At 41.3% G+C, this 21377-nt stretch overlaps 1 pseudogene; it reads right to left on the bottom strand.

Moving 5' to 3' along the window:
- The window catches only part of LOC113083581 (neurexin-2-like), a 127810-nt pseudogene that overhangs the window by 32716 nt on the left and 73717 nt on the right, over window positions 1-21377 (bottom strand).

The following is a 21377-nucleotide window of genomic DNA, read 5'->3' on the forward strand; positions in this document are numbered from 1 at the left end:
TTTCGGAAGTAATAGTGCTAATAAAATGCAAAGTGAACTGTGACTTGTTTTTTTTTTTCACTCTCAAAACACAATCTTATGATTTTTTTGTTGTTGTTGTTGTTTATTTGTTTGTTTTGTTGTTGTTCTTTTTACAATGCAGAAAACATTTTTAAATAGCATAAAATACTTTGCTGTCTTTAAAGTGTTGATACATTTTTTTTTAGTAGCCTACATCTGGCCCAAATCTGTTAAAGATGATGCTGTATCGTCTGTGGCTAATCGCAGTGGGTTATTGGCTAACCTGACCAGATCTGTCTTTTCTCCTTTTCTATCTGAGTAAAAAACAATCCAAAAAATGCTGTACTTTATTATTAGTAGTATTAGGCAATGTATAGGCAAATAATAAAACAAACACCCGAACCAGTTTGGGAATGGTAATAATATCAGAGGAACGCAAAACAGAAACATTAAAATACAGATTCTGCTCAGAGTGAACCAAATTATTATTATTTATATTTTTTGTTTTCAAGCCCTGCTGCTTTTCTTCAAGTTTTTAAAAAAGGCACAGAAAGAGAGCAATGGCCAAGGTCAAGATTCCTGGCACTTTTATTACACCAAACCCTAATGCATCCCTTCAGGACACCTGGGATTACATTACACTTTTACATTATTTTTCATCATTCGCTGTTTCATCAAACATTCCTTAAAACTTCTCCAACTGTGTTCAAAAGAGGTAACAGAATGTCGGATGTGTTCAGTGAGTAAATAATGACAGAATTTGTCATGAAATGGTGTCTTTGGTGTTAGAACTGCCCCACACCAGCGTTATAGGCTTCTCTAACAGGGAACAGTCCTTGTGGAGCGTATCTGGAGTGAAGGAGTGAGCAGAAGCGCTCGGGACGGCTCCTACTAACCCAAACCAACACGCATCGATGACTGGATGAAGATCAGAAACATCGGAACATTCCTTAATCATTGACACGAGATTAAAACAAGGACAAAAGATCAAACATTCACCAGGAAAAAATCAGCAAAATCAAAATGAAGCAAGCTTATGATTCAAAGAAGAACACATTTCCACCAATCTTGCCACATTTTATTCCATCAAAGCTTGTGGTAATTAATAGAGTATAAAAACTCGAAGAATCTGACCTGCTTCACTTTCATACTTCATAATGATGCCCTCGTTTCTGAAACTCAAACTGCAGAACTGATGTGTGTGTGTATGTTCGTGTGTGTGTGTGTGTGTCTTGAGGGCTGAAAGAGTTTCCTCCCACACAGGGTAAAATTAATTGCTGTCCCCTCCAGACACCAACACACAGATTAATCACTGCACACCTTCACAAACACTGTACTGCTGACACACACACACACACACACACACACACACACACACACACACACACACACACACGCGAGCATGTGGTGAGAGAACAGCGATGGTTAACAGAGGGTGAGGGTCAGCTCCAGCAACACCCTCGAGTCTCTATCTGTCCTTCATCACACACTGAGAGAAAACACTCACTAACTGATCTCAGAGAGACAGACTGCAACAAACTGAAGCTCCAGAGAAATCCAGACCACAAACACACACACACACACACACACCATTGCAGCTGCTATTGTGTTGCATTCATTGTAGTCCATGGTGTGTGCATCTCAAATGAATTGTTGTAGTCCCTCTTTTTTAAACAAAACTACATCCACTGTAGAGGTTTGGGTTATTTTGTGGTAAATAAAAGCTGCATGTTTGCCCAGAAGCCCCAGTCAGTTGCAGATGGTGTATGTATGCATATCTATGGGCACACATGTTGTTTCCCACAATCCCCTGCAGCTTCCCCTCATCACATCACAGCTTTAAATCAGCACTGACTGAAAAGAGCAGGTGTTTTTCTACTTGTTCAGGTTAAAAAATCCTCCCACACACTGTCCAATCCGCCTATAAGATATCACGAGTGAGATGAGACATACACAGAGCTCTCAAGCACAGCGGACGGGAACGCTGTCTCCAAAAGACTTACAGTACCGACCCACCAACATCTTCTGATGCTGTCACCATAAGCCCCGCACTCAGATATACAGCAGTCACTGTAAGCCCCGCCCTCTACAGCAGTCACTGTAAGCCCCGCCTTCAAATATACACCAGTACTGTAAGCACCACCCTAAAACATACACCAGTCACTATAAGCCTCGCCCACTAATATACACCATTCACAGTGCGAAGCCCTAAAATTTACACCATTCACTATAAACCACGCCTTCAAATATACACCAGTGACTGTAAGCACTGCCCTAATATACAGTATACAGTCACTGTAAGCCCCACCTCCTAACATAGACTCTTCACATTAAGCTCCGCCCTAAAATATACACCATTCACTGTTAGCCCCACCTTCAAATGTACACCAGTCCCTATAAGCCCCACCCTAATATATACTCCAGTCACTGTAAGCCCCACCTTAAAAAAAGTAATTGTAAACATGCCCAAAATAGTCACTGTAAGCCCCGCCCTCAAATATATCTCAGACACTCATTGTAAGTCCCACCTTCAAATTTGCATCAGTCACTGTAAGCCCCGCCCTCAAACATACCCCAGCTCATCCCTCCAGGCCCCACCTCCATGAAGTGCTACACCCCCTTCTGTTAGCCCCGCCCCTTCAGTCCCCAGGCATGTTTCTTACTATGTGCAGCTCCACATAGTCTCCGAGACCCTTGGCGCTCTCCACCCGCACCAGAACGGCCTCCTTCAGCTGCGTGCTGAAGCCCACGGCCAGCCGGTCTGCCCTCGTGCTCGGCCGGTCGTTCGGGGGCCACGTGTACGTGATGAGGGCTCCTCCACGGCCGAAGATGTAGGTCGTCCCAGCTGAAACAGACAAGACAGAGACACAAACACACAGTCAGTGACAGGATGTTTCAGAGAGCATCATTCTAGCAGCCAGGACTGAATGAGCAGCTGAAGATCAGCTGAAGGTCACTGCTTCTCTGCTGTAATGAGGCACTGCTGAGCTCACGCGCGCGTCCATCTGCTTTAATCGTGTGTGTGTGTGTGTGTGTGTGTGTGTTTGAGCGAGACGCGGTGCCGACGCTCATGACTGATTGTGTTCAAGAGACTTTCCAAGCGTCTGGCTCTGCAGGTCTGAGATCAAGTGCCAATCAGCAGCTGAGAACAGAAGCCTAATGGACCTTCATCAGAGCTGAAGCCTGACTTCATACGACTCAAGCTCTGCAGGGAGTCACGCTGATCATTCAGCCAAACAATCTCTGCACAAACAAACATGCTGGACGCTCGAAACGATTCCTCATGATGAAACATACGTAAGTTTGAGTTTTACTGCATCAAACAAACACAGCCCAGGTGAGCAGTAGTGACAACATATAGATAGGGTAGGGCTGGGTGATTTCATCTCTTTATTAACCCTCTAATTAAAACAAATATCAAGTGAACCACACAAGTTGTCAACATGATGTAAATGTTAAACAAATCTCTTGTTAAATATCGTTGCAAAAAAAAAAAAAAATGCATGAACAACAATAACATATTGTATAAACTTTTCTTATACATATGTCTGAAATAAAATGAGGAAAATGCTTTAAAATAACCTCTAAAGTCAAGATAATTGAAAACAATTGAAGGTATAACACCAGTAGACTATTATTAACTATAAATAATTCAGCCTGATGTCACCATGATGCAAACATGAAATATACAGACAGAAGTAGTTCTTTACAGGTTTAGTTTAAGTCCAAAGTCTGGAGACACCTCGGCTTTTTTACCACTAAATTGAAAGAGAGTAGGCGATATGCAAGAGCAGCCTGGTAAAAGTACACGGGTAACACCACGAACATGCAAAGCCACTTACAGTACAATGCCCAACCATCAGTCTGATCTCACTGAGAAAGCAGCTAATGCAAACGGTGTGCATTATATCATGATTTTTGATCATAGACGATTAAAATTTCTCCCCAATGTGCTTTTGAAGCATGATCATTGGTTCAGCTGCAGTTCTGACGCCTCCGTTACTCAGCGCTAGAGTCACGCTCACGGCACACTGTACTCATTTACAATCATATATATAACACTACTGCATTCAGATGTTCTTCAGAGTATTTCTGGATAAACGTTTCATTCGTGCGCAGTTCTGACATGCTTTTCCTACATTTATATTAATGCATTTACACTGATGCTTTTAATCAAGGAGCCTTGCACTGCATTTAAAGTATAGATTTATTTGATGAATTCATGCATTCTCTGGGAATCAAACCCATGACCTTGGTGTCACAGGAAAGCGATTAACACGTTGTGACCAGTAACCCATCTAACACTGATCAATTCCTCCTGAAAACCAGAGCATGTGAAGAAGAGAAGCGCTTGAGAATGTCAGCGTGTTTAAGCACTATTAGCTTAACCTGGAAGAATGAAAAGAACACATTAAAAGGCAGAAATAAAATGAAGTTTGGTCAGAAGGACTTCTAAAGAGTCTCGTGTGACTCTTGAGCATCAGAACATCAGCCACTCCTCCACAATTACAGCCTGGCGAGGAACGCCGTCACGGTCCAGCCAATCAGAAACAAGCAACCATTTACAACTGATTCAGAGCCCAGACTCAATCGCTCAATCGCTCCTCTAGCTTCCCTCGGGCTAGAGACGCTTCACACTCCTGCTGCTGCTGGTAGTATCTGGCAACCGACTAATTATCAGAGGAAAAAAAACATCAGAGAAACACAAGAGGCTCATGGGAACCAGAGCAAGGAGAGGAGGAGAGAGGAAGGAAAAACAAAAGCAGGATGAGAGCGAGACACAGTTTCCTTTCACCACGTCTGTTCATGAAGCCACGTCACACAAACCTGTTCTCAACGAGAGAGTGTGAGAGGACTGCTGTCTGGGAACGGAGGAAGACAGGATGAGTCTCCCTCACTACTCCTCCAATCTCACACACACACACACACACACACACACCTCACTGATACACACACACGCGTCTGAGTGAACTTGTGTGTGTCTGTGAATGCCATGCTGTCAGTGAGATGCTCTCAGAGCTAAAATCACTGCCTGCACAAACAAAACAGCTTTAAAAGTGTATTATTGATCATTTGAGCTCAGGTTGTGTTCAGTAGCTCAATCAAACACACACTCCTGTAGAGAAGCAGATCTGCAATCTTCATCCTCAGTAATGTAGAGATCAATCCAATAAATCACAGCACATAAGAGCTACGTGAACAATCATCAACACACCTGACAATCTTCAGATCAGCGCACTGACTCTGACCCTAGCAACCACACACCACACCCTAGCAACCACATACACCACCCTAGCAACCACACACCACCCTAGCAACCACGCACCACACCCTAGCAACCACACACCACACCCTAGCAACCACGCACCACACCCTAGCAACCACACCACACCCTAACAACCACACACACCACACCCTAGCAACCACACACCACACCCTAACAACCACGCACCACACCCTAGCAACCACGCACAACACCCTAGCAACCACGCACCACACCCTAGCAACCACACACCACACCCTAGCAACTGCAGAGCTGATCAGATTGTGATGTGACTGATGTGCTTGATCAGTTGTTCTGTGATGAATTATAATGAGTGTAGTGACTGTGTGTGTGTGTTTAATCAGTGGATGAGGCAGCTGTCAAGTGAATGTGTGCTTGATAATAACACTCTTAATTGCTGTTATTGCAGGTCTAAATAAAAACAACAACAGATAAGCAGTCTGGATACAAAGAAAAGAATTAAAAGAAAAAGTTCTCTCTCTCGCTCTCTCTCTCTCTCTCTCTCTCTCACACACACACACACACACACACACACACAGGGAGGGAGAGTAAATGATGACTGGAGACTCCATCTGATCATCAGTATGAAGCTGGACAGCAGTCTGAAGTGAGGAAATGTGTTGAGCTGAGCTAACACAGGACATCTGTCTGATCTGTGAGGATCAAAACACCGGCCGTGATCAAGCAGCAGGACCTGAGTGAGAGCAGGAGCCAGAGAAGATCGCTGCTGTTTCTGGGGATTTGATCGATGCAGCGTCGTCCAGCACTGCCTCAATCTCTACAACTGTTCAAAATCACTTTTAGAAAAATTAAATTAAATAAAATGTGAATATTAAATGAAAATCTAAGTCCAATTTTAAATTGATTTGGCAACCAACTGAAAGTCAAAGTCAAAATCTATATAAAAAATAAAAGAATATATATATATATATATATATATATATATATATATATATATATATATATATATATATGACAAAATTGCATAAAAAAACTACTAAAACTTAAGCTAAACGCAATTTAATTTTTTCCCCGAATTGTGCAGCCTCACTCAAATTCATAACTTAGATTATTTGTCTTCAGATGGACAGGAGTATGAAGAGTGTTATCAGTGATGTTCAGATCATGATGCATACAGAGGTGTTCTGGTAGCAGCGCTTCGTCCTGCATTACTCTGTCGTCGCTCTATTTCTGTCTCTTTCCTGCAGTCAGAGCGTCTTCTCTCTCGTCCGTCGTCAGGAGCTGCTCTCTCGAGTCTCTGTCACATGTGTCAGTGCATCAGAGACACACACACAGCTGTCAATCAAACTGACTGTAGAAACACAAGCAGCACTACAGAGCCTTCATGATACTACACACACAATCTTATCCACCTGTCCGACAGAACCCAACACGCTTAGTGATCAGGGACGCATTCAACTCAAGTCACAGTAAAGAGATTTATAATGTTACAGTAGATTTCTATTTCAAATAAAAGCTGTTCTTTTGAATTTCTGTTCATCTGTGAATCCTGAAAAATAAAATGCATCTCAGTTTTCTCTCAACAGTGAACAATGCATCTGAATATCATGAATGAAATCATCACAAGCTACCGTGATCTTCTGAAGAATAAAACTGAATAAACCTAAAGGATCTTCATTCAGGGAGAGTGTGTAGATTCAGATTTCACAAACACCCTGCGGTCGGTGAGACCTCACACTCAGAGACAGAGACCAGGAGCAGAAATCAGACCATCATGACCTACTTCACATCCCTAAAAACACACAGAAGCATCCGTAGCGAACGCCCTGAAAGACACGGAGCCAGCGAGTGTGTGAGCCGGGCAGATCTCCTCTCAGGACAGAGACATGGAAGACATCTTGTGTGTGGAGCTCAGAGACTGAAGACAAGAATACACACACACACACACACACACACACACACACACACACACACACACACACACACGCACACACACGCACACACACGCACACACACACGCACACACACACACACACACACATCTGAGGAGCTGTTCCTGTCACGTCTGACTCCAGCAGACTCACTCAGAGACGTGTCTGTGCTGATGTTGTGATGTGTTGAAGGTGAGCTTCACATCCACATCTGCTTCCAGCTTTATTTGAAATCAAACTCAGTAATGAGTGCAAATTACTCGTCTAATTAAACGACACAAACAGCCTCGCTAAACCTCCGTTACACCTGGAGCTCTTCATCACATCGCAACAATCACCTGACGCTTGCTATGGATACCAGATCACTGACACATCATCAGCATCATCTTACTGAGGGGCAGGTGGACACCATTAACCGCTAGAGATTGTACACGCTCACAAGTGTTTAAGCATTGTGGCTTACTCAAGTGATTTAAAGTGTTGAAACACAATCAGCAGTGAGACAGAACAGAACAGACAGAAGTTACTTTGGTGTAAAATGTTTTTTTCTATTTAACATTACAACAGTGAAAGACGACTTCCTGTACTGATCACGTCTTCCTGCATGTTTTCTTGCACGGCTGGAGGCTGGAGTCATGGAGAATATTCACACTGTTTTCCCAAAACGGATTTCCTGAAGCAGACGGGTGCTGATCGTGTGAGTGAGGTGTCGGAGTCATAGACTCCTGTCAAGACAAAGTGTGAAGTTATTTTGCCACTTTATAGGCCATGAACAGTTAAATATACACACTTGTATGAGTCAAAATGCCCATCTTTGCAAGTATCTTCATACACATAGTAATTTAGGCCTCAAGTGAAACAGCAGTGAAAGAACACATACTGGATCCGTGTAGCTCTTAAAGTGACAGCACTCTAATATTCCTGCTGTCTATCATTACCGTTAACCAGACAACAAAACAGAGAAAACATCTCACTGCTCGACTAAATCACTTTTGTAACTTTAATAAGAACTATATATTTAATTTACAGAGTGAAGAACATGTGTTTTTATTCCTTTGATTACACAATGTAACATTTTATATTTATTTATTCTGTTGTTTTTTCTCCTATTGCTCGTGATTTGATTCTTTTGCTTCTTTCATCGCAGACTGTTCACATCTGTGAGCTTGAGAAACTGCAATAGTTTACTATGAATTTAATGGAAATTAATACAGTAAACTGTGTAACCAAAATACCATTAATGCCCAGACAAAAAACGGACACTGCAACATGCTGCGCTCTTTATTGAAATCACAGCCTTTGGAAGTTTAGAAATCAATAGATTGAATCACAATTAGTTTTTCTCCGTGAGCAGCTAAAAGAGGAGATGGTGAAGCTCAAGAAAGTGCAGGATGGCATCATTCAGTGCTGAGAACAAAGACACGGCACTCGGCCATATAATTAAAAAAGCACTCACATCCGCTCCGGCCCTGCGTGGCCATTAAAACACTGGGCTTTATTAAAATTTGATGAAGCACAAAGAATCTTTTGGCTGTGGCTGAATGTGGACCTGACTGTGTTTCAGCCTGAAATGGGGTTTCACTGAATAAAACATCCGCTGCAGATAAACAACACAAGATACTGAAATCACAGGCACTTCATGTGCTCCTGCTAATGCCAAACGCTTCTGTGAGACGTGTGTGTAGTCAGAGTTAATCACTCACCTGGTGTGTGTGTGTGTGTGTGTGTGTGTGAGAGAGAGAGAGAGAGTGTGTGTGTGTGTGTGTGTGTGTGTGTGTGTGTGTGTGTGTGTGTGTGTGTGTGAGGTCAGTCAGAGGCAGGAACAGAGAAAGGGTTCATTACAAACACACTGATGAGCTGGGCATTAATGATCAACTGATGAGCTGAATCCTTCACCAACCATACACTACTGCACACACACACACACGTTTGGAGTCAGAAACATATTTAGATTTATTTTTATTTGTTTTTTGTAAGAAATTTCATTCATTCAATTAATCAAATGTGCATTTATAATGTTTCAAAATATTATATTTCATATAAATATTGTTCTTCTGAACTTTGTTCATCTGTGAATCCTGAAAAACCAAATACATCAGTTTCACAGAAATATCATGCAGCACAACTGTGTTCAACATTGATAATAATCTTCATGTTTCTTGAGCAGTAAATAATCATATTATTCTGATTTCTGAAGATCATGTGACACTGAAGACTGGAGGAATGATGCTGAAAATACAGCGGAGCATCACAGAAATACATTACACTTTAACACAGATTGATTTTAAATTGTAATAATATTTGACTGTTCTTACTGTTCACTCACCCATGCAGCAGGTCATTCAGGTTTTTCTCTCTCTCTCTCACACACACTCACCTCAGACACACACACACACACACACACTCTCACACACACACACACTCACACACACACACACACACACACACACACTCACCTCAGACACACACACACACACACTCTCTCTCTCTCACACACTCTCTCTCACACACACACACACACACACTCACGCACAGACGCACACACACACACACACACACACACACACACACACACACACACACACACACACACACACACACACCCTCACACACACACACACACTCACCTCAGACACACACTCTATCCCTCTTCATCACTCGTCTGTCCCACACTATTATTAAGCAGATCTTGGTTTTGTTTTTTAATCTCTTCCAGCGTGTTTATTTATTAATTGTCCTTTGTGTTCAGTAAATGTCACTGGAGACCATCACTACATGATGAGCAGATCGACCGCAGGACCGGCACACTCCGACACACACCACCGATCAAATACACTACAACCCACTAATAGAAACCTGATCAAACTGTATGCTTCTGTTTCTAGTTTTACTAATGTTGATGAGGAGCTGCTCCTGGTCTGAGTTTTGCTCTTATCAAAATAACACCAGAAACGTGATATAGATTAGGGCCATTATCAAATCACAGATGTTCTTAACTGTGTCAGATTGAATCAGGGCGCTGTGTTGTGTTCATTTACACGTGAGCAGCTCACGATCTGGTGTTCAGCATCTCACAGTAAATGAACTCCATCTGCATGGATCAGGCAAGGTCATGGGTTCAGTTCCCAGGGAATGAATGAACTGATGACACATGTATACAGTGAATACAACACGAGTCGCTGAATGCATGGATGCAGGGCTGGATTACATGCCTACACTCGCTCGTCAAGCACAATGAGGAGAAACAGTACCTCTACCTACAGCAGCAAAAGAACCAGAGACCCAACAGAATTTGAGCTAATAAATATAACAAACACAGAGAAAAATGACAAACTATTTGTATGTTTTCCTCCTCTTTTACTTATGGAAAGCACACTTTCCTTCTCCTGCTTTCACAAACACTCAAACATTATTTATTTATTTACATGCCATATTTATTTCACACGTACAGAATTCCACATCCCACACAAACACTCGGATAAAGGCCGTTGATAGAACACATAAGCTAACACAAAAGTGTGGAATCCACATTAAAACAAATCTTCAGCAGTCTGAGACAGATTATATCCTAGAAACTGAAGGCCAAACAAGAAGTGTAATGAAGGAAATACTGAGACAAAATGAGCACCCAACCCTGCTCTCTGCACGCTTACAGCACAGATCGTGCAGCACAGGTCTACATCTTTCTACAAAATACTTACTGTTGACATTAATTAATAAATGAGCAGCCTTTGATCTTACTTGAAAACATGAAATATAGTCAGATGGAAATGTAATTTTACTCCAGGTGCACCCCTCTTATGTGGATGATAAACAGAGAGATTTGCTTCATGTCAATGCAGTAAAATACAGGCCTAAATTTATAACTTAAACAGGGTTTTGTTCGTTTGGTAAAAACATATACATTTATTTCAAATACATATGTCAGATGTCTTGAAATAAAATATCTGAATGATGTCTTGAGAAGTGGCTGCGGTGATGTTTTGTTTGTAGGGCCAAAAATGTATTTTGGCTATGTCACAACAGCAGGTAGACCTGGCCCTGTATCAGGAACCGTGGGTCTCTGTCTCTGCACACACACACACACACACACACACACACACACACACACACACACACACACACACAATGATCAATCAGCTCATTCAGCTGCAAACACCTTCACTGAATCAAAGTTAGGGCTGCCATTGTCTAAGGATTTTTCTGGTCGACTAACAGTCGTTCATTTGAAGCATTAGTTGAACCGTTCAAATCATTATAATGAGCCTTTAATTGCATACAGTACACAGCCTAATAAGCACTCACGTACATGCACAAAGCTTGCCACAGTGCACTGGCAGAAGTAATGATTATCAGTGTGTCAGGTAATAACAGTGAGGAGACCGCAGTAACGTTTTAATCATTTGATAAACTAGTGCTTTCTTTGTTTTCTGATTAAGAGATGAATTTGGCGGCACAGACTCCTCATCTCCGCAGTAGTGATGCGCCTGTATGCGTCTTTCACACGGATTACAAAATCTGAGAATTTGTTTTCCATTTCACTCTTTATAGAAATTTTTACTGTCTGTAAAGTAGTGATGTGTCGTTCGTGAACGATTCGTTCTTTTTGAACGAATCTTTTAGGTGAACGAATTGTTCTTGTTCACGTAATCCACTGACTCATATTTCTCGTTCAGTGAAGTTCCTCCCTCCACAGCAGCGCGGCGCTATAAGCAGCACATGCGCAGCTCAGTGAACCTGCTAACAACCATTTCATCCTGTCAAAGAATTACTCAACATCGAGCCAATAGCCTTCGAGTATGAGATGTGACAGAGTATGTGATTTGTTGAATGTAGTGAACGAATACGCCCTTCAATGAACGAGTTTCATATGAGTCTGAACTAGATCTAAAGATCGTTGGTGAATGAAATGACTGAACTGATCCACATGTGGTTCGTGAATTAAATGAACTGGTACATAGCTTATCTCGTTCGTGTACTAAATGAATGAGAGTCTGCCATTTAGCATGTCAATCTCGCAAAATGCAAAGCAGTGCACATACGCTTGTTTTGATATTTAGCAACTCCACGTTTATTCCCCGATTTATGAATGTTAATATATAATATACAAACTGTCTGACCAAACAATTAAAATGCTGATTAGGCAAGAAAACCTTGTGCTTTGTTCATCTGAACAACTTAATTAAACTTTATATATTGAATGTGATTATACACACATTTTAATAAAGCCAGATCAGTTTTTGTAACAAGTGAATACGTTCATTGACTTTAGACATAACACATAATACACTCTTTTTCGCCACCTGCTGTCTTATTTTGTGTAATACGAAGAAATGGTCACTGAACGAATCAGTGAACGATTCTGAACGAATCATTTTGGTGAACGAACTGAAAATGAATGAATCTCTAGAAAGAATCATAATTTCCACCACTACTGTAAAGCAAAGTTATACACAGAGTTTCGTGTTCAAGTTCATGGAGATAACGACAGCATAAAGTGCATTCTGTTTGCTTTCATTATTTTACAAAAGCACAGCCCTTCTTCAAGTTAGATGAGAGCACAATACTAATACGTAATATTATGATACATACATTTGATTAATACTAAAGTTTAGTATATTTTATAATGTTCTACTTGTTGACAATATCACAAATATTTCTATATTAGTCATGTAATGGTTGAATGGTTTAGCACCTCAGTATTTGAATGAGCTCCTTTTACATTATAATCTTCTACGTCCGCTACGTTCTCAAAACTCAGGCAATTTGATAATACCTAGAATATCAAAATCAACTGCGGACGGCAGATCCTTTTCCTATTTGGCACCTAAACTCTGGAATAACCTACCTAACATTGTTCGGGAGGCAGACACACTCTTGCAGTTTAAATCTAGATTAAAGACCCATCTATTTAACCTGGCTTACACATAACATACTAATGTGCTTTTAATATCCAAATCCGTTAAAGGATTTTTAGGCTGCATTAATTAGGTAAACCGGAACCGGGAACACTTCACATAACACCCTATGTACTTGCTACATCATTAGAAGAATGGCATCTACACTAATATTTGTCTGTTTCTCTCTTATTCTGAGGTCACCGTAGCCACCAGATCCAGTCTGTGTCCAGATCAGAGGGTCACTGCAGTCACCCGGATCCAGTACGTATCCAGACCAGATGGTGGATCCTTGTCTCAGGTTTTTTTCTCCATTCTGTCACCGATGGAGTTTCGGTTCCTTGCCGCTGTCGCCTCTGGCTTGCTTAGTTGGGGTCACTTCATCTACAGCGATATCATTGACTTGATTGCAAATAAATGCACAGACACTATTTAACTGAACAGAGATGACATCACTGAATTCAATGATGAACTGCCTTTATCATTCTGCATTATTGACACACTGTTTTCATAATGAATGTTGTTCAGTTGCTTTGACGCAATGTATTTCGTTTAAAGCGCTATATAAATAAAGGTGACCTGACTTGAACAGCACAATTTCTCTAGGTTAACATTAGATTAAGCATCCATGTAAAACTGCTAATACTCACATATTTCAGATGATAAGCCATATTTGAGAGGTTGATGAATGATAGTCAAGCTTTTGGATATCCTACCCTTAAATTACTGTATTACTACAGACAAGCCATTAACAATCTGTCCGTCACAGACTGCATGACACTGCCCGTGGATTAGTTGACCTTTAGGGGGCAGCCCTAATCAAAGTACTAACAAGCAGCTCGTGTTCCCTGCAGAAACTAGTCAATAACAGCACAGAACTACACCACTCACATCCTTCTCTCCTCTTCTGAAGAAACAATGAGCTCCACACACACAGAGAGAGATACAGGCGCATGTAATCACTGCAGGACAGATGCTTTCAGCAGCCTTACAGCAGACGTCCATTAGTGACCCTGAGGTCAAAGGTCACGCCCTGCCGTCTGCTCAGTCTGACTCTCTCTCTCCACAGATGTGATGTCATAAACAAACATCTCCAGTGCCGCTGGTTCAGTCTGGATCATTCATCTGTACATAAGAGCATCTATAAGAGCGTCCAGCCCACAGGCGTCCCAGCATCCATCAGCGTCTCCCTGCTCTCTCACATCAGTCACATCTAAAGTATCCCAGAAGTCTCTGCAGGTGCTCAGGTGTCCTCTGAGCATGTGATGGAGGAGGAGGGGTCCGACATCGATCTCTCCTTCTCCTGACGTCCATCATCTTCCTGAAGCTCTAAAATCTGAACCATATTCACCCGTCCTGTCAGCAGCTCATCCAGGATGGATAACTAACCCTAACTGGCCCCTTTACAGAGTAAGATGGGTTTCAGAGAGACAGAAAGACAGACCGGCAGATGACAGAATGTAAAAATCAATAGACGGATGGATGAACGTCTCTTTTACAGTGTATTAATCGTTCCTAGCAGCTGACAGACAGTGTGTTTGTGTGTTTCTCCTCTCTCTATCTGAAGGTCACTGCAGCATCCGCTGGCTTTATTTGTTTCATCGAATGAGTTATGTTCTTTCCTTTATGGCTGTGACGGCTGCGTAACCTTTACAGCAGCTTTGATTGTCAAATTCTGCTGCAGTATGTCCAGCTATCTGTCTGTCCACTTGCACCGCAGGAACTGTGCTTTAGCCATTCAACTCTACACAAATCACTGTTTACAAGCAGATTTATTTAAATCACATTTTTGAGTCAATCTGAAAGAAGTAAAAGAGGAAAAACCACACTCTCAAGATATCCTTTTATAAATGTATTTGTACCATGTCTTACACAGACATGTTTCGGCCTTAGCCATCATCAGTGTGTATCGTGAAGCACAAAACAGGACATGGATCACAGGTGAACCCCATTCCTCAAATCATTAGCACCATCAGGTGCATCAAGTTACAAACATTATGGAAGCACACTAGAAATGACAGAATGATTGCAACCCAAATGATTTGTAATTCTTAATTTAAACCATTGGGGTATACTGTTTGAAGTGTGTAAATCCAAAAAGCCTCTCGTTGAAGAAGAAAGTGCTCCCTATCACCTCCCCGTTGAAGAGGCTTGACCAACTCAATGCTTAGAAATTTCAAAGTACAAATATCATGCCCAAATTCATTAAAATGTCTGGCCTCGGGTGATTAATATCATGATTGCGTATTATACTTTTTGTGTGTGTAATCTTATTCTTGATTCGCTTTTCTCATAAAGCCCACACGGGCATTGGAGTAAGTACACAACAAAAGACGAACGAGAAGTAATTCTCCCTCTCACGGAGAATATGTTGCCAGTCCGTGGATGTGAAAAATAATTACTCACAATCATCGCATTACAATTCACACAACTCCTACAAGGGAAAATGCCCGGATCAAGAGTTGTGAGCCAATTAGTAGGCGGAGTGTAAGAATCAGCTTTAACCATTAAATCCCTCAAATTATGGGACTTCTTATAAACAAAAAGCGGAGGGTTTTGAAAAGACTGGCCAATCAGTGTGTCACTAGATAAAACACGCCAATGTTTATTCACTACTGATTTAATCTTGCCCGAAAGGGGAGAGAATGCTGTAGATAAGACAACTCGATTGTCTGAAGTGGCTGCGTTTTTCTTAAAAAGTGATTCTCGTTCAATGCCATGTACCTAGGGTGGCTATTCATGCCATTTTCACAGGACACGTCCTGGCCAGGATTTCTATATTGCCTAAGATATCCACGTTTTGGCTTTGTTTGCGCTGCACAGAGCAATGTCTTCTTGTGCTTTTGAGTCGCTCTCACGTTACTGTGATGTCATAAAGCGATCAGTCAGCTCAATGCTGCTTCCAGTCCCACACTAAAATGTTCACGTATTTGCATCGCTTTGACCGTTCTCTGTAGATACCACCTTCTCACGCACCACGACTGGTTGATTTACGTACAAGTCTGCAGATTATTGGTCAAATGATCATTACCGTCATTAAGTATGTAAACAGGAAACCAAAGCCAAAACCTGGATGTTTTAGGCAATATATAAATCCTGTCCAGGACGTGTCCTGCGAAAATGGCACGAATGGCCACTCTAAATGTACCCTATACAAATTTGAGTCAAGATTTATATGGTCGTAACCTTTACAGTCATATACTATTCTGACCTGGTTTTCAAATTCTTCATCAGTACTACAAATCCTCCTTATTCAAGATTCAAGATTCAAGATTCAAGATTTTTATTCGTCACATACAAAATTATATAAAGCATATATAACCAGCAGTGAAATGTGAGTCAGGTCCGCTCCACGGACAGTGCAATTATTAAAGAAAACAACACAGATGAAAATATACATAAATAAAGCTATGTAAGAATGAAATAAAAGTAAACAATAAAAATATAGGAATAAAATATAAAAAATGTATATTGTAGAATTAAATATAGAGCGCAAAATAATGTGCATGAATGTAAACTGTAGTCTTAAATATTAAGATGTACAGGGATGTACAATGTGCAAATATGCAAAACAGGTTGACACTGTCAGTGTGTCTATGTGAGGTAGTGAATATAGTAAAAAGATAAAGTGAACATTAAGTGGAGGCATGAGGATGTTAAGAAGCTGGTTTAGAGTTTAAGAGCCTGATTATACGCAAAAACTGACTATACAGGATGCTTTTTTTAATAGATGAAGGATGGTAACTTTTAGCATGTAAAAAATGATTATAATCTGTGGATTTACGAAATACTGTCATCTGTAGAGTCGGTCCAGTAGATATAAAAACCTTAACGTCAAGAAAAGATATAGACGACATATCATATTCCAAGGAAAATCGTATAGGATCAAGTCTGGAATTTAAAAATTCATGAAATTGATTAAGTTCTTCAACTGTTCCACTAAAAATGAAACACATCAATATAATGAAACCAACATTTCAAACAGTGATGGAAAATGTTATTTGGTGAATACACAAGATCTGCTTCAAATTTGAACAAGTTCGCATAATTAGGGGCAAATGGAGATCCCATCGCCGTACCCTTCACCTGATGATAAAAACTATTCTCAAAATTTTAAACAATTCACAGTCAGTACTGTACGTGCCAAATCCCACAAAACTTGGTTGGAGGCTCATCAACATCTCTATATTTTAGATGGTGTTCCAGAGCACATAAACCTAAATCGTGTGGAATATTAGTAACACAGGCTAGTTACATCCATAGTACAAATCATCATCTGATATATGGACATTCTTCAGTTTACTCAGAAAATCAGTAGTGTCCCTTAAATATGAGGGTAAAGTCCAGACAACAGGCTTGACGTACCAGTCTACATACTGAGAAATAGGTTCAGTTAAAGATTGGCAACCTGCCACGATGGGACGGCCAGGAATAATTACTTCAGATTTCTTATGGATATTCGGCAAGGTGTAAAATACTGGTCGTACTGGGTGAGTTTGCAACAAAAAATCGAATTCCTCCTTAGTGATGTACTTGTCTGATTCGCCACCAATCAAAATGCTTTTTTATCGCATTAAAAAACATCTCTTAGGATCACACGTAAGAGAGGAGCAAAGTTCCTGATCTCTAAGTTGATTCAAAAAGTCTGAACCGAAGGATTAGATACAGGGGGCATTAATGTACTTTTTGGTCGAAAACGGCTCTTCTCCAAATGTTCCTTAGGATGATTTCTAACTATAGGCTGAACTGAGAACAAAAGACGTGTTCCACAGGGAAAAAATGACTTCATTTAATTGACCTAAAGAATTAAAAAAGTTAAATCTTTGTCAAGAAGGGATCAGTATATTTGGAAGGAACAAAAGAAAGTCCCTTTGACAGAACGTCAGTCTCTTCAACACTGAGTGGTCTTTTAGACAGGTTTACTATATTGGATACCTCTGTGCTCGCTCCCATTTCGTGCTGTTCTATGTCTCTTACCGCCCCTCTGTGTCGGTCTCTTCTGTTTTGTGACTGAAGACCTCGTCTCCCCACTTGAGATAAAAACTATTAGCAGTACCTGCTGATGCAATATCGCTCCAGATTCATCGGTTGAGCACGCCTTCATCACTATAATTTGAAACAGAAAGAACCCATCCACATCAGGTCCATCTGCTCAGTATCACTATAACACTATAAGATCACCATAAGAAGTTGTGTTCACTGTTCTCACTGTGCCCCTGTCCCATCATCGAGTCTCACACACAGATCAGTATCTGACTTACAGCAAACACATGCGTGAATCCTTCAATTAGCAGTAATTGCTGTGAAAGCCCTTTTTTATTCGTTCTACTGCTCCATTGACTTTCACTCAGACTGAGACAGTGCAGACGTTTTGACCCGTTCATACAAGCAAATGCCGCGAGCATCACATAAACGGCATCATCTGAAATATTCATGACTCTCAAAAAGACCCCGGGAAGAGCTCCTGATGATCGTGTTTGAAATTGAGCAAATGGTCTGTTTCGGAAGCACTTCCAGCTCGGACCGGAACAGAGACGCGACCTGCTGCTGGAGAGGGTGAAGCCTGAATTATTGACGAGACCGAACACTGCATCCAAAGAGCTCTGCTTCCTCAATAATTCATCATCCCAATCAGATAAAGGTCCAATCACAACACACACAGCCACTGCAGCAGAAGGTAAAGATTACGAGCGGGAGAACGAGGCAAAGCGGTGGACAGGTGAGGCCAAACACAGAGCTGCTCATCTGAATTCACTATTTATAGTCAACGTGCTACTTAGCTTGAGTTTTTCACTGCTGAGTTATTCCAGTTCTGAAGCACTACACATAGAGTCAAACTTCACTGTTAAGATCCTGAGAATCTCAGAGTGTCACACCGTCTCTGTCTGTCAGCAGTATCTCAGTGAAGAGAGAGAGCTGGGGGGGTTCCTCCGCGTCCGTATGGTCATGCTCTCAGAGGTCAGAGGTCAAGTCTGTCGGTTATAAAGAGTGAGCGGCTGCATCTGCTGCAGTGATTACAGCAAACTGATCCACCGCTGAGAGAGAGAGAGACTCCCAGAGGAGCTCCTCGGTGTCCCGCTGAAGCTGAGATCGGTCTCCTGCTCAGTGAAAAACTCACACAGATTCTGGGAAATCACAGACAGTGTGAAGGAACCAAAATAAGACGATCCTGGGACAAAGCACGGAACACATTATTCATGTATGTCCAAAATGTCTGTGTGAAAGGGGCTATAGAAAACAGCTGTTTTAAACCGTTCAAATACTTCACTATTTCTCCTGTATATTTGATCAAATAAGTGCAGACTGGGTGAGCAGAAGAGACACACACTAATGCTTACAGTCCCAGTGTATTGTCCTGTCTAGAGTTGGGTCCGAGTCCACCTTCGTTGAGTACGAGTCAAGACCAAGTCCACAAACATCGAGTCCAAGTCCGAGTCCGAGTCCAAAAGGGGCCGAGTTGGACTCAAGTCCGAGTTCTTAAAGGCCGAGTCCGAGTCGAGTCCGCCCGAGTCCAGAAAGTAATTAAATTAAAAAAGATTATAAACTGGTATTGTAAATTTGTAAACTTTCAACCCATTAAACCAATGGAAATATAAAAATGTATAAAAAAAAATACCACTGTTACATCTAGTCATTGCCATTGAACAATTTTATTTTATGTTAACAGAACTAGTTTCCTATCAAAAAAGGTTTCAAAGGTTTTATTGTATTACAAGTGCATGAAAATACAAATGAACCTGTTTTATTATTGTATCACACTATATTGTCCTCCAGTGCATCGGAAAGTGTGATAAAATAACTATATATATATATTATTATTTTTTTTTTATTTTGCATGTTTCCAATCTGTATATTGTATATAATGTATGGGCCAAAGGGGTTTTCAGGTAAGTTGGACAATAATTAAGACTCTAAAGACTCTATGATTAACAGGAATAAGGGATGATTTATGAAATATCTGTACTGTATTTATAGTTAATGATGACACATTCCCAAATTGAGTTTGTAGTAAACAGAACATGAACACGAGTAGAGCAGCTGATGATACTGAACTGCAGCACGTGCTGGTTTGAGCGATTCTCGTTCTCGAGTCAAGAACCGGTTGCATCGGCTTTCAGATCATCAGTACACTCAACCGAAAACAGTTTTTGTCGGACGCGTCCGATTCGAGAACCGAGGAGCTGATGATACTGCGCATGTGTGATTCAGCGTGAAGCAAACCGACACACAGAGCGTCTGAACCGAACTGATTCTTTTTGTGATTGATTCTGAACTGATTCTGTGCTAATATGAGCGCGGGTAAACCGAGGGCTTGGATGAAGGGCAATCCGACGAAACGTAAGTTCATTTAATAACAAATACATCGCAATGGATTACGTATAGTAAGTGGATCATGGTTCCTCGCTGATGACACCTAATTTATTAACTTTATATCTTCAAGACTTAAATCCTCGTATGCACATTATTGCTGTTACTGTATTTGAGTGCGTTGTTGCAAAACTTAATTGTAAACTTTTCATGATCATGAGGTTTTTAACTGACTGAAGTTATGATTAGTGACTTTATATATTTGAATGTTTGATAGACTTGACGCCATTACGTCATCACCAATGACGAGCGTAAAAGAACCGGTGAACCGGGTTTTTCTTTCAACTGGTTTATTGAATCGAATCTCAATTCTATGCTGGTTTTACTGTTACACATGACGCGGACTCCACTGTACTCTGAATATTCTCAAAGTTGGACTTGAGTCCGAGTACCCCAACTCTAGTCCTGCCTCAGGTTTGTCCTCCAGTGAGTGTGTCTTTACACACATCTGCAGTCTGTGCAGAGAGACAGAAGAGCCAGCAGGTGACGAGCGCGGTCTCTGAGCTGACAGGACGTGTCTCCCTGAACGGAGCAGCGCTTCACCAAGGTGTTTCAACAGAGAACCAGGTCACCCAGTTTCACTTCATTCTCCCGTGTCTCTGGAGAGAGTCTGACACAGAAGAAGAGACAAAGACAGAGAGATGAGGAGCTGAACTTCCGCCGGAGCAGCGCTCGTTCTGTTTCTGGACAGCGGCTCGTGACGTCTGGGGTCTGATGGCCCCGGGGCCGCTATCAGAACAGGGTGTCGGAGTGTTGATTAGGGACCTGTGACCGCTGGGAAAATCAATTCTCATTTCAGCGGGAAACATTAGTCTTTTTGCTCCACTGGCTTTCAGGAGCCGACAGCGTTTCGTGTGTGTGTGTGTGTGTGTGTGTGTGTTGTGACGGAGAACAGGACTGAGAAATGGCTAAATGAGACACAGACACCAGAGAATC

This window comes from Carassius auratus, unplaced genomic scaffold (assembly GCF_003368295.1).
Source record: "Carassius auratus strain Wakin unplaced genomic scaffold, ASM336829v1 scaf_tig00038947, whole genome shotgun sequence".
In the NCBI taxonomy this organism is placed as follows: Eukaryota; Metazoa; Chordata; class Actinopteri; order Cypriniformes; family Cyprinidae; genus Carassius; species Carassius auratus.